We start from the raw sequence: 14,542 nt of genomic DNA on the forward strand, positions 1-14,542 counted from the left end.
TGAGGCCTCCCCTTGGAAGAAAGGGGTACCACCAGGAGACAGAAAAACCAACAGCAGGAAGGATGAGGGTGTGGGGAGGAAGAAGGGGCACAGGGAAGGGAAGAGAGAGAAAAGGAGAGAGTAGCATGAGGACAAGCGGAAGTTGGCATCTGGAGGGGAGCCCTGCGACCTGGCTGTGGGTCCAGGAGACCTTTGCGGGACGGGAACGAAGCAGGAAAGTTGCTGGTGACGGCCAGAGAAACAAGCCACAAAATATGCAGAAGCCATTTCCTCTCCCAAGGAAGATAAACAATAGATTCATAAACAAATTTTACAAAGCTGTCCAGCTATTTAAAGTATTCTGGTAAGAGCTCATATCCTTTGTGAGCATAAAGCTAATTCCTAAAAACAACAACAACAAAAACCCGGTAAAGGTTATTTTGGGGAGAGGAAAGGTGGGGAAAGGAGACAGGAGAGGAACATACTCCTTCCCGGCCCATCACCTGTTAGCCCTGTGACTACAACCAGTTACATGTCCTCTCTGAGCCTTGAGTCACTTTTCTGTGAACAAGGACAGTCATTACCCCACAGGGCTATGGTGGAGAAGAATGTACTTTTCAGCTAGATACCTACTTGACCTTCTCAACTGAAGTAACTAACGTGCTGGATAAAATTTAAAATACAAAAATTGTATACACATTGCTGGGCTGGTACAAATGAAAGGATTCTTCAAAGACCAAAAGCAAACCAAAAGCAGGAACCTTGGGAGGTTATCTAGCAGCAAAGTTGGCTTTTGCCCGGAGGATTCCTGCTGAACCCTAGAGATTTGAGATTCCCCACGGAAAATGCACAGGACTCAGGAAACAGGAGAAAAAGCCTGGTCCCTCCTCAAGTTGGGACTCCAAAAGGCTCCACCCTCAGTGAATGAGAAATAAAAGCACAACACAGAAGGAAAGCTGGTGAGGGGAAATCTCTCCTGAAAATCTGTAACCAAAAGCTGGATCTCACACAGGCTTGCAGTTTGAATTCAGGCTACTTATGAAACCAGAAAAACCTTAGGTAGAAAATGAAAGTGATTTTTGGTTGGTGGTGCCTCCAGACACCAGAAGTTAATGCAAATCCTCTCTGGAAAAATCAACATCAACCCATAACTCAAATAATTCTCAAAGATAAAGTTGCAACAGAAACAAGCAGCTCAACGAAGACAACAAAAACAGGAAACAAAGCCCAGTGAGTTGTAGCCAGTAGAACCAACAGACGGCAGAATCAGACCTGCAAAGATTTCAGATTCTGGAATTACTAGACATGAAATTCTATAATTTTAAATAGCTACTTCAATATATTAAAGAAACAAAAACAAATTTGCAAATATGAGCAAGAAATAAGAGACCAGAGAACCACCAAGAAAAATAATGGACCAGAACTAGAAACGATAAATAAAGGAAGTGAAAAGAAAAAAATTCAACGGATGGATTAGACAGCATTTGAGACACAGAGTAAATTAGTTAAATGGAAGACATATTTGAAGAAATTGTTCAGAGATCACAGAGACACAGATTAAAAATATGAATAGAAGTTAAGAGATACAAAGAATAGAACGAGAAGGTCGACCCTAAGTCTAACTGTAGTTCCAGAAGGAGACATTAGAATGGAAAGGAGGTGATATTCAAAGAAATAAAGAGTGAGAATTTTCCAAAATTGTTGAAAGACACCCATCTTTAGCTCTAGGAATCCTAATAAAACCCAAGCAGAATAAAGACAGAGAAATTTACACCTAATTACATGACAATGAAGCTGCAGAACACCAAAGAAAACAGTATCTTTAACATAAAGAGAGAGAAATGCCTGGTGACTTATAAATGAATTAGACTAACAGCCAACTTCTCAACAGCTACATTCACAGCCAGAATCAGTGGATTAATGGCTTCAATGACCTATGAGAATATATCCAGTAAAGCCACTTTGAAAAAAATATATAGTTTTATTAAAAATGTAGGTAACATACAGTATTATATTAGTTTCAGGGGTACACCATAGTTATTTGACATTTATATACTTAAAGAAGTGATCACCATGATAAGTCCAGCAACCATCTGACACTGTACCACACTATCACAATATTATTGACTATATTCCCCATGCTGTACATTACATCCCCATGACTTATTTGTTTTATACCTGGAGATCTGGACCACTTATTCCCCTTCACCTTCCCCCACCTTTCTAATTTTTCAACTACAGTTGACATTCAATATTATTTTATATTAACCACAGCATAGTGGTTAGACATTTGTATAATTTAAGAAGTGATCCCCCTGACTAATGTAGTACCCACCTGGCACTATACTTAGTTATTACCATATTATTGACTATATTCCCTATGCTTTACTTTACATCCCCATGACTATTTTTAACTACCAATTTGTACTTCTTAATGCCTTCACCTTCTTCAGCCTGGCCCCCAACCCCCTCCCTCCTATCACCCCAACAAATTTAGTACCCACCTGACAGTAAAGCTACCTTTCAAAACTGAGAGCACAATAAGATATTTTCAAGCCAACAAAAACCAAACCAAACCAAGAGAAAAAACTTGAGAGTTCACCACCAACAGACTCTCCCTAAAGGAAAATGCTAAAGGATTTATTTTAGGCAGAAGGAAAATGATCTCAGACTCATGGAAGAATGGTGAGAAAAGATACTGATAAGTATGTGGGTAAATCTATACACTGTATAGAATAACATCTAACCACTAAGGAAAAAAAACACACCAAAACAGGACAGAATGAAAACACGAAATAACAACTGTATATAAATTGGGAGAAGCAGTGGTTAGAATGATGGTTTTATTTTGAATTATAGTCTTTTTTTTAGAATTATAGTTTATGGGGCTTGTATTGGTTGGGAGGAAGGCAAAGACACTGATTAATTTTATACTTCATTAAGCATGCCTGTTAGAATAGTTGGGGTAACCACTGAAAGAACAGATACAGAGCATATAATTTCCAAATAAGAAGATGGAAAATGGAATGAGGGGGAAAAACACCTCAACCAAAAAAAAAAAAAAAAGGAAGAAAAAATGGAAAACATATAATATAAAGATGGTCCCAACTCATCAATTAGGTATACCTACTGTAAACATCTATGCACCAAATAGCTTTGCCTTAAAATACATAAAGCAAAAATTCCAGCACTGCGAGGAGAAATGGACAAATCCAGTGGGACATTTTTAACACACTTCTCTCAGTAACTGACTGATAGATTAATCAGACAAAAACAGAAAAGGACACATGGTAGGTGATTTGAACAGCATAATGAACTAACTTATCTTGATGCTCACATGAGTACATGGAAAACCATATCTAATAATTAGAGAACACACATTCTTTTCACTCATGGAACATTTAAGAAAAAAATTGGAAAGAGATAAAATATAGAAAAGGAACACAAAGAAATGGTTCAATGCTTATTTCCAATTCCCTCTAAGGATCCAAACCTATTTTGTCTTAAAAAAGACAGAGACCCTGTCTTTCTTGTTCACTCATGTATCTCTAGAGTCTAGCATAGTGACGGTCACAAAGGAGGCTCTTAATAGGTATAGAAAGGTACAGTATGTCCTCACTTAATGTCACCAATGGGTTCTGTGACTCTAAGCATAACGACATATAACGAAGCCAATTTTACCACAGGCTAATAGATATAAACAAGAGTTAAGTTCCCACAGCATCTCATCAACATTATATTGAAACGATGTTGGACAAAATGACATCATTCCAGGACCAACTGCCCTAATCAATGGTGAATGAAGGATTCTCTGTTGAGGACGGCACAGGTTGAGTGAGTAACCGGAGGTGATGAAATCCTTTCCTACACAGAGCGGAACTAGAGGACAAGGTGAGTGGCGCCAGTCTCTAGGCAGAATTCACACAAAAAAGGAAGCAGAGTCATGACAGCCATCTTCAAATTTGAAGAGAGGGTCATGTGAAGGAATCTGTGAAAACACAGTCTTTGTGGCTCCCCATGGCAGAGCAGAGATGAGCAGGCAGAAATCCCAGAGAGGAAGAATTTGTCCCAACAGTAAGAAGAATTTTCTCACAATGCACTGTTCAGTATTGGCTGGAAATTGGCCTGGCTGAACCTCTAAGGCCCCTTATGAAGCTGAATGGTCCAGTCTGACCGTCCTTTTGATTCCATCCTGTTCCAGAGATTCCTTCATCCCAAATTCCCTGGATCCCCAGTCCCTAAAAGATCTGTCCAAGGTCCCAGATTCAGGAGGTGGGGAAGGAATAATGAGAGCTTCAGTCCCCAGAAACTCAATTCAGTGTCCTATCTCCTCCACCACTGGCCTCTCCATGAGCCCAAACGAGCACGTTTTTCCCCATTAGGCTGACACACACAAAGTTTATTCATGTCCCAGGAAAGCCCATTTTTCCAGCACATGGTGAGGGATTACAAAAGCAACCGGAGTTTTAAAATGAGAATTCCTAAACTTTCCAAGAGAAAAAAAGTAAGCTCACCTTGACCTCCGCAGCAGATGGTTGAGTTGGGGGTCTGGCTCTGGGGGCTTTTCCTGCGGCCGGCCGGTCATGCTGCTCTCATGCTGCTGGGCAGGTGGGAAAAGGAGACCTGGTTCTGTGGGAAAGAGAGAAGGGTAGGTCACTTGTTCATCCCTTGCTCCCAGCTCTCCATCACCGGCCTGTAGAAGACACTACCCAGAAGCCCTGGGCGTTTCCGAGGCTGGCCTCACCCACTCTCCTGTCATTGGGGAGAAGGCAGGCAGGCATTAGACAAATGTTTCCCACGCCCTGCAACGTGCCAGGCAGGGCTGTAAGGAATGAGGCTATGAAGATGTACTAGATGCAGTCCCTGCTCTCAAGAAACAGGAGAGAGAGGGAGAGGGAGAGACACGCACAGACAGACACGTGTTTCATTACAATATAATGTGGTAAGTGCTGCAATTTCCCCAAATTCATTCAACAGCCTACCTGTCCCACGGGGGAGCAGAGGCAGCTTACAAGTGCTACAGCACAGGGCTTCTCAAACGACTGTACTCGTGATGAAGGACCAGTTGTCTTTAATTTCTAATCCATCACAAATGAATACTTTTATAAAATATAATAAAAATGCACTGCTAAAGAAGTGAAATGAAAAAATGTTCACACAAAGTACAAGCCTACTTTTTAATTATTCAATGCATCCAATTACTCTGTCAAATCGGTATGAGAGTTTCTAAGGGCTTACTCTTAAAATCTGTACTTATCTCATGGACCAGTAAACCGTTTGCAGACCAGACCATCCCACGAACCACAGTCGAGAAGCACTGCTACAGTAGAAGTTCACAGAGGGCAACTTTCCTAAGATGTCTCGCTAATCTCTTGGTTCAGAGTTCAGTGAGTCTCTCTCCAGGAAGGAGAACCATGGCAGGGACTTCGGGAAAGTCTGGCTTTGTGGTGTTCGGACAGAGGCAGTGGGTTCAGGTAACAGGAGGCTCATGGAACCTGGTCAAAAGTTGTGACTTCACCTTGAACTTCCAACCCTAACTGTGGCAACCCCAGATGAAGCAACCACTCTGAATGGGAAGAACAAAGTGTCATCTATTAACATGTAACGGGACATTTCAGAAAATAAATCATTTCCAAAATGTCAAGAGGGCTGCCGGTGTTCATTCCTACTATTTAATGCTATAAAAATAATTTTTTTAAAAAAATTGAGAAATCCTTTGTCTGTGACAGCCAGCTAAAAAAAAAAAAAAAAAAAGCCTCTAAGTGCCTATTGCCTTAATACTTGAGGGAGAGATTACAAGTCATTTTCACCCATTTGAATGTTTAAGAGAAAGTGCTCATTCCTCTAAACTCTCCGCTTTTAAGTAGTTCTTATTTTAAACTTTACAAGAAGATAACGCTGCAGAAAAAAATTTCTTTTCAAAGTCTTTTTTTAAAAATGCAAACACACATACACTCTTCCTCCCTGCTTCAAATGCTAAATCATCTGCAATTTGGGAGTTTGTTGCTCATGAAATACTAGCGATAAGCACATTATAAACATTCCTATAGCAATAGAATGCTTTTGAAGCCATGTCTGTGATGTTACAAAGATTGTATATCATTATCTCTGAATGTTGGCGAAGAGAAGGTTATGGAAATAACTATTTATATACAAATAAGTCAATACAGTAACTGGCAACCTGAATAGCAGACCATAGCACGGGGTGGGAAGCAGGAATGTACGTCCCTCAGCTTCCATGAATAAATGTGCTGGCCTTACTCTCAACACGGGAAAATAACTCTCCAAGGTTCCCCATGAGTCAGTCCTTAGAACTAGTTGTCTCATGGGCAAGCATTAAGTGTAGACAACCACACCACGTGGTCACCTTTTATTGGCCACTTACTGTATGTCCAGTGCTGTGCTAGACCTTGGTGTTCTCAAGATGGGTTCTTCCTCAAAGAGGCCCAAGCGAGACATGTAAGCAGGTAATTACAATTCCCTTTCCCTGCTAAGAAGTCTATTGGCTGGAGTTAAGGGAAAGTAAATGAAGTTAACTAGCGCAATCCATTCATCTATCCAATGCTGACTGAGCACCTCATATGTACCACACAAGTGCAACGCAGCAGGCATACAGCAGTTGAGGCCAACATGGTCCCTGCCTTCACGGAGCTTACAGGATAGCGGGAGAAAGCAACTTTAGTAATTAGAATTAGCTATAATAGTGATATGCTCTAAAGAAGTACGGCTACTGCTAGAATAGGACATGACGGGGTAGACCGAGCACGGAAAAGGGTCAGTGGTCTTTCCTAAGGAATTCGTCTTTAATCTGAGCCCTAAGAATAAATTAGTGAAGCAAAATAGGGAGGGCAGATAGTGTTGCCAGCACAATAAATACCCTGTGCAAAGGTCCTGGGACGAGAAGAAACATGGCCCATTTTAGTTATAAAAGGAGGCTCTAATGAGGATCAAATAGGGTCTTGACCTTACACCATGCTTCCATCCCTGTCATATTCAGGGAAAGCATTAAAGATGTGTAGGTTTTCCAAAAAGTGCCCAAGAAGTTACCAGGATAATAAGGTGCATATCTGCTAAATTCTCCTCATTCCAGGCTGGCACAAGGCAACCAAAACAGGGGTCACCTTGTCCTATTTTATAACAAGTTTAGGACGCATGTATTTTCTCTTCAACAGCGGTACCTTGGCTAAATCCAGTCTGGCCAGTGGTGAAAATTAGTCAATGCTCACTGACCCAGAGCGTGGCTTTGAGGACGTACACGAGCATTCTATGATTAATTATTGTTGGAGAGGCCTCATGGTGGATGTTACTTTACGAAAGATCATACAAGTTCACGTACAGAACATGGGCTTTGAAGCCAAGGAGACCTGGGTTCACATCTGGCCCCATCCCTCACTGGCCCTTTGGCCTTGATCTTGTGTAAATTGGGGTTAGCACTGCCTTCCCTGCAGTGGTCCCAGGGACGTGGTCAGCAAGCATATAAGCCCCACACTGAGCACACTGCCTGGCTCCCAGCAGGCCCTGAGTAAGTGGCAGCATTCCTATCCCTGCACACCAGTGAGTGGGGACAGCCATGCCCATCCCTCAATGAGAAAAATCAACAGGAATCCACAAAACAAATTTCCCAGCCAGTACTGGGGCTGCAAAGCAGCTTTGCAAGGGCAGAGGGGCCAGCCATCACGGACCAAGGGTCCTGATGACTCACCATTTCTTGGTGTGCCCGCAAGGATCCCCAGCCACTGTGCTGAGGGGTCCTCGCTGGAAGTTCCACTCCACACCAGGGCTGTCCATCACTGAGTCACAACTCATCGGCCCTAGACTCAGTCTCCTAGGAGGGATCCAAATGTCCTCTCCGGGAAATTATAGATAGCTCCACCCAGGAGCTGGGCAGGAAGTTCTAGATCCACAATGAATGACTGGGATTCCCATGAACAAACAACCGAGCCGCAGATGGTAGAGGAGATGGAAGAGCAAGCTACCCCATCCTGAACGCCTCATACAGGCCAGGCGTGGTGCTGGGATTTCCCAGACGGTTCCAAGCCCTACTAGGGCACAGGCAATGTCTGCTTTTTTCACCACTGTGTCCCAAGGGATAGCAGAGCAGTTCTCAATCCTGACTGCACGTAGCTCAAAAACTACTGCAGAGTCACAGCTGGTATCACCGTTTTACAAGTGAGGAAACTGAGGCTCACTGACTTGTTCAAGACCACAAACCTGAGTGGTGGAGCCAGATGTGAAGCCCGGAAGGTCTTCCTTTACTTCATTACGACACCACCTTATGGGATGGAAACCTTCCTTATCTCTTTCCCAGTGAGGACACGGCCCGGGAAGGTTGTGTGCCGTTCCAAGGACCCAGGGCTGGCAAGTCACCAGGCAAGGCCAGCCTTCCCACTGCCCCTCACTGCTGTCTGGGCCTCAGTTTCCCTTTTGCACTGGCGGTGACTCATGCTATCTTATCTTACCACACTGTTGCTAAAGTTTGGGGGGGTTGAAGATTAAAGAGTCCTGGGGAGAGAAAAAAATAATATATAGAAAGGAACACTTTAAATGGCTAATAAGGGGCCCAAACCAAAGAGAAAGGGTTCTCTTGAGCCACAAGGCAGTTGAAATGAAAAGAACAGCTCACATCCCACTGGGCCAGGGAGAGGGTTCAGCTGGGGGAGGGATGGGACACAGGATAGAAACTATGGAGCTTCTGAAATGGAAAGCAGGGCCAAATGAAGTGTGAAGAATTCCTTCCATGCCACCTACAATACATTAGAAGTTGGCACAGATTTTAAAAAGCAGGAAAAGGAGAAGGGGGAGGAAAAAGAAAACAAGGAGGAGGAAGAAGAATTAAATTTGTAGATTGACTCTAAGAACACTAAGAAATAGTATGGAGAGTAATCAATGCAATGGGAAACCTTACGACTCTAGTCACTTGGGGGCCTACCATTCCGTCAAGTGAGTTCTCCTACGAAGAAATGATGGTGACATGGGAGAAGACCTGATTTTCAAGTGAGACACCCCACACCCCCAAAAGCCAGGGAAGCCTGAAAACGTTCCAGATGTGGGGAAAACTCCCATCCTTTCTCCAACCACCTCGCCTCTTCTTTTGCTGTCCCATTCCCACCCCCATGGAGGTTGGGAAAAGAATAACTTGCATGCACTAGAGGAGGTGGTTCCTGCTCAGGTCATTATGAGATAAAGGCAGATCCCTTAATCAGGCCTTTATGCACTTGATTATTCCAGAACACAGAAGCCGGGCCATTCACATCAATATCAGAGCCACTCAAACATTGCGAGCACATCAGATGGACTCATCGTAGGCCGACAATGGATGGCAGGCCACCATCCACTCTCTACCCTCCTCAGCCCTCTCACCTCCACTCACAGCTCCAACCAGTTTGTCTTTCAGGTCTTTACACACTCCAAGCTCTTTCCTACCCCAGGGCCTTTGCACACGCTGCTCCCTCTAACTAGAATACTCTTCTAGCTCCCCTCTCCTTCATGTCTAGTTAGCTTTCAAGTGATAGCATCAGTGAGACTTCTCCGACCTTCCAGGAATTTAAATGTGCAGCAGCACTTATTACTGTTGCAATGAATTAATTATGTGACAAACAAGTTGGTGAGCCCTCCAGACTGTGAGCCCTACTAGGGCGCGGGCACTGAATTTTTCACCATTGTGTCCCACGGGCTAGGAGAGCAGTTCTCAATCCTGACTGCACATCAAAACCACTCAGGGAGCTTAAAACAAAACATAGATGCCTGGGCTCTACCACAAACCTATTTATTACATGAGTGTTTAAAGCTTGCCAGCTGGTTGTAATATGTGGCCAGGGGAGAGAACTGCTGACTCAAGGAGGCCGCAGGTGCTGCTCGGTACCTCCTACTGGCCCAGGGAGATACAGTAGGACCTTGCTCCCTTTGCTCGTGGGGATACAATGTATAACTTCAATGTTGTTTTCCACCCCAGAGATTAAATGTGAAGAAATTCTGAAGAGGGAAACAAACTCCTCATTGTTAGAGAGAAATGCTGTTCCTTTCAGTAAGTGCTTCTCCTACAGTCCCTCCCCTGACACACCTCGTCCACTAACCCTGGTTTATCACCTTTATCCTCAGAGCCACAAATTAACCTGATGTGTTCCCAAAATACACTGAAATATTTGGGGTGAAATCCCCTAATTAAAAAAATAAAACAGGCCCAGCTATACTATGCAGTAGAATGCAAAACTTTACATTAACTTGCATTAAAACAGGAAGAATTCAAAACCAGTTAGTGCTGGGACAGGCCCTCCAGGCCAGCACCAGGCCATAAGTATAGATGCTTTGCAAAAACTCACCCATGGGGCGCTGGGGTGGGAGAAGTCATTCACGGGAGGCAAGCCATCCACGCTGATCTGGCCTTTCCAGGGCGAGCCAAGAGCAAGCTGTCACTACTCACTCAGTTAATCCTTAGTAAAGGGGAGGGAATAAGTGCTATGGTCTCGATGTCTGTGCCCCGCCCCCCATTCATATGTTGAAACCTAAACCCCCAAAGTGATGCTGTTAGGAGATAGACCCTTTGGGAGGTACTTGGGTCATGAGGGGGGAACCCTCCTCAATGGGATTAATGCCTGTATAAAAGAGACCCCAGAGCCCTTTACCCCATGTGAGGACACAAAGAGTAGAGGCAACAGCTACAAACCAGGAACAGTGCCCTCACCGGGACACAACCTTGATCTTGGACTTTCCAGCCTCAAGAACTGTGAGAAATAAATTTCTGTTGCTTATAAGCCACCCAGCCTGCGGTATTTCATTACAGCAGCCCAAATGGACTAAGACAGTAAGATGTACGGGGGGAAAAAAAATCCAACCTCTCAAACAGCACGCGAAGCAACAACTCCAATTACCTGATGGTTTCATCAGCCCAACCAAAGCACTGCTCACCCGAGTCCCATAATGCTGTGCAAAGCAGACTGTCATTTAACCAGCTGTAAGGGTGAGCTCTCCTTCAAGCAGCGCTTCTCTGACTTTCGTGTCCATAGGGACCACCTGGAGAACTTAAGAATGAACCTTCCCAGAGAGACCAGATGGCTCAGTTGGTTAGAGCGCGAGCTCTCAACAACAAGGTTGCTGGTTCAATTCCCGCATGGGATGGTGGGTTACACCCCTCGCAACTAAGATGGAAAACGGCGACTGGACTTGGAGCTGAACTGCACCCTCCACAACTAGATTGAAGTACAACAACTTGGAGCTGATAGGCAGGCCTGGAGAAACACACTGTTCCCCAATATCTCCCAATAAAATGTATTAAAAAAAAAAAAAAAGAAGAAGAAGATACTGAACCTCCCCTTGCTGGTAGGAATGGGCAACTAGTGTGGCCAATTTGGAAAGCAGTGTGGCGGTTCCACAAAACCTTAAATATGGAATCACCATATGAACCCATAATTCTACTCTTAAGTACATAGCCAAAAGAAATGGGGGGGGGAAAGGTACCCACCCCCCCACCCCCAAAACTGTTCATGAATGTTCAAAGCAGCTCTATTCACAATAGCCACAAAAGTGGAAATGACCCAAATGTCCATCAACTGACTAATAAACAAATCTGGTCTATCCGTACAATGGCATATTATTCAGCCATAAAAAGGAATGAAGTACTGATACATACTATAACATGGGTGACCCTCGAAAACATTTTAAGTGAAAAAAGCCAGACACAAGCGGTCCCGTATGGTATGGCTGTTTATATATGAGACACCCAGGATAGGTACGTCCACAGAGGCAGAAAGCAGACCAGCGGTGGCTGTGGGCTGTGGAGAGGGGAGAGTGGGATGTGACTGCTTAGTGGGTCCGGGGTTTCCTTTTGGGGTGATGAAACGCCTTGGAACTAGGCAAAGGCAATGGTCCCACAACACTGTATGTGCACTAAATGCCACACATTTATATATTTTGAAATGGTCAACCGTTATTTTATGTTATGTGAACTTTACCTCAATTGAAAAAATAAAAAGCTTCCTGAGCCCCTCCCATGACACAGTCTGACTCAGCAGGCCTCTGCTGGGTTCAGGGACCTGCTTTGTAAAAGAACTTCTGCGATTATTCTGACATGGGGGTCGCCGGCATGGCCTCAATGCCAGGGCTGAATGGTGTAAATGATGCCTTTACTTTAGATGAATCAATAACACTTGCAGCTATTCCCTGAGTGCCAAGTACGCCCTGTGCCATGTATTCCCTGTGTGCCAGGTACTGAGCTTGGTGCTTTCAAATACAGTATCTCAGAATCGCACTGCAAGGAAGGAATGATCACTGCTTTGTTTCAGAGATGAGGAGACTGAGGCTCAGAGAGGTTAAGTAAGTTGCTCAGGGCACACAGCTGATTAACAGTGGATACTGTCTGATTCCACAGACCTTATTTTCCCCATCACCCTATACTATGCCACGGTGTCCTTTACAATCTCTTCCAGGTGGCAGAAATGTCCTTTTTGTGTTTACATGTACAAAATACTCTTGGTTAGAGACTTAGGTCATCTTACTGAAAGCATGGTCCTCAATATCCCCTAGGAATTTACTAGAAATGTAAACTCTTGGTCCAAATCCAAGGTGTGCTGAATCTGACTCTGCTATTACCAGATCTTCATGTGTACACTGCTCTGAGTAGCACTGTCTCTCCATAGCTCTGCTCCCCAACATGGTAGCCACGAGTCATAGGGACTATTTAAATTAAAATGAAATACACATAAAAACTCAGTTCCTCAGTTGCACTAGCTACGTGTGGCTAGCGGCTGTCATGTTGGACAGTGTAGAATAGAACATTTCTGTCATTGCAGAGAATTTAACTGGATAGCAGTATTCTAGAGCTTGGCACTACTGACATTTGGGGGTGGCATAATTCTTTGTTGTGAGGGGCTTCCAGCATATGGTAGGTAGTGCAGGAGTTCTCAATCTGGGGTGATGCTGCCCCTCCAGGGGCACCCGACAATGTCTGGAGACATGTTCTGGTTGTCAGAGCTGGCGGGGGTTCTACTGGCATCTAAACATCCAGTCATGCATAGGAGAGCCCCACAACAACACATCTGGTTCAAAATGTCAGGAGTGCCAACGTGAGACACCCTGCTCTAAAGGAGTCAAGAAAAACGTCATTCTCAGTAAAACTGGAGGTAGGAGACTCATGAGACCCAAGTGCCCCGCCCCCTCCTTTGCTCAATTCAGAACCCCTAAGCAAACAGGGATCTATTTTTGACAAGAATGCAGAATAAGAAGTCCCGGTTCATAATCTATGAACTCATTACTAAAATAAAGTCCCTACACTTCGAATCCCATGGGCCAAGAAAGGCACACATTCATTTTTAGCACTGTTGTTTGGAATGGGTGATAAATTCCAAGGGGAACCAAAGTCTGCCTGTTGGTCAAGTGCAGACAGCATTCGTTCATTTGTTCATGCATCTATTTATTTAAAAGCATTTATTGAGCATGTACTACATGTCAGGTAGTCTTCTCATGTTGGAAATAGAGCAGTAAAGAAACCAGGTCCCTGCCCATGTGGAGCTGACATTCTGGTGGAGGAGACCAACAGTACACAAGTAAACAAATACACAAGTAGCGTAACGGTGTATGAAGAAAAATAAGCCAGGGTAAGGGCACAGAGGAGCGATGGGGGAACAGTCATCTGACGTCACTTATCTGAAGAGTGACCAGAAAAGGACCCCTGAAGAGGTAACATCTGGGCAGAGACCTGAATGAACTGAGATTGAACCAGGTAATTCAAGGAGGCATGAGAGTTCCAAGCAGAGGGAACAGCAGGTGTTGGGAGTCTTTGGTGAAACGAGATTGGCGGAGGGGGAGAGGGCTGGCAGTGAGGTCAGCGAAGCAGGCAGGGGCCAGGAAGCAGGGATAGGAAACACTGGACAGCTCTGAGCAGAGGAGAGATGGGTTTGATTAAACTTTTTACACGGAGAACAAACTATGTGAGGACAGGAGCAGGAAAGGCCAGACCAGTTACAAGGTGGCTGCAGTCTTCTAGGCAACCGATGGGGATGGCTTATTCTGAATGAATGAATGAACGGAATCATTACTGTTAACATTAGCTCTCTACTTGGCCAGTGCTATTAATATTCTATCTCAGATATATTACAGGTAGACCAAGCATGAAGTTCAAGCGACTTCTACGGGAAAATGCATTCTGGGTTCCAAATGATTGACTTGGGTTTTAAGTTGAGAGCTGTGTGATCTGGGAGAAGACAGCAGGAAAGGGAGGTGGGGACTAGGGCAGATTTGCAGGAGGAAAAAGGGATAGTCACCAATAGTCCCCCTTTCTCCAAAGCCATCAGAGGAGAGGAGTCTGAGAGGGGCCTGGCCACCGTAACTCCTCCAAGGGCTGTTGGGCAGCGGATGGGTAAGACCCAGCTCTTCTGCTACAGGCAGAGCAGAAGGGAAAGGACTGGTGTTCCCAGAAGGACGGCACTACAGCTGTGAATGGAGGAGGGCGTGGAGTCTTTTCCAAAAGCAGGAAAGGCTCTACTTCCGGAGTCTCTTGAGTTTTCAGGGCAACGCAGCCACGTCAGGGAAACAGACATGGAGCCGGGGGATGTAGGGCAGAATAATCCAG

General features: G+C 44.5%; 1 protein-coding gene across 25 annotated transcripts in view; it reads right to left on the minus strand.

Annotated features, from left to right (window-relative positions):
- The window catches only part of TRERF1 (transcriptional regulating factor 1), a 196,012-nt gene that overhangs the window by 58,450 nt on the left and 123,020 nt on the right, over window positions 1-14,542 (minus strand). For all 25 annotated transcript variants that reach the window (XM_074332935.1, XM_074332927.1, XM_074332933.1 and 22 more), the window contains one exon: window positions 4,494-4,608. The gene's annotated coding sequence lies outside the window, so the exon portion shown is untranslated. The remainder of the gene's footprint in view (window positions 1-4,493; window positions 4,609-14,542) is intronic.

Source organism: Rhinolophus sinicus, linkage group LG05 (genome assembly GCF_036562045.2).
Source record: "Rhinolophus sinicus isolate RSC01 linkage group LG05, ASM3656204v1, whole genome shotgun sequence".
Taxonomy (NCBI): domain Eukaryota; kingdom Metazoa; phylum Chordata; class Mammalia; order Chiroptera; family Rhinolophidae; genus Rhinolophus; species Rhinolophus sinicus.